Raw genomic sequence first — 211 nt, 5'->3', positions numbered from 1 at the left:
CTTCCTACCTACCTGGTAACGAGCAAAAGAATATTTAACTATTGTTCGATGGCTGTCGGCCTTAGCGAAGAAACAGCTGCTCATTTGTAAAGAGGGAGGATTTGTATGTTCGGTGGTGCTCGCATTTGGCCACTAGAATGAGATGCCTAATTCTCCACGTGGTCTATTGTTAGTCAAATTTTTGGTTTCTGCGCATGGATTTTCTAAATCT

This window comes from Penaeus monodon, chromosome 19 (genome assembly GCF_015228065.2).
Source record: "Penaeus monodon isolate SGIC_2016 chromosome 19, NSTDA_Pmon_1, whole genome shotgun sequence".
Classification (NCBI taxonomy): domain Eukaryota; kingdom Metazoa; phylum Arthropoda; class Malacostraca; order Decapoda; family Penaeidae; genus Penaeus; species Penaeus monodon.
Note: the sequence above shows the minus strand (reverse complement) of the source record.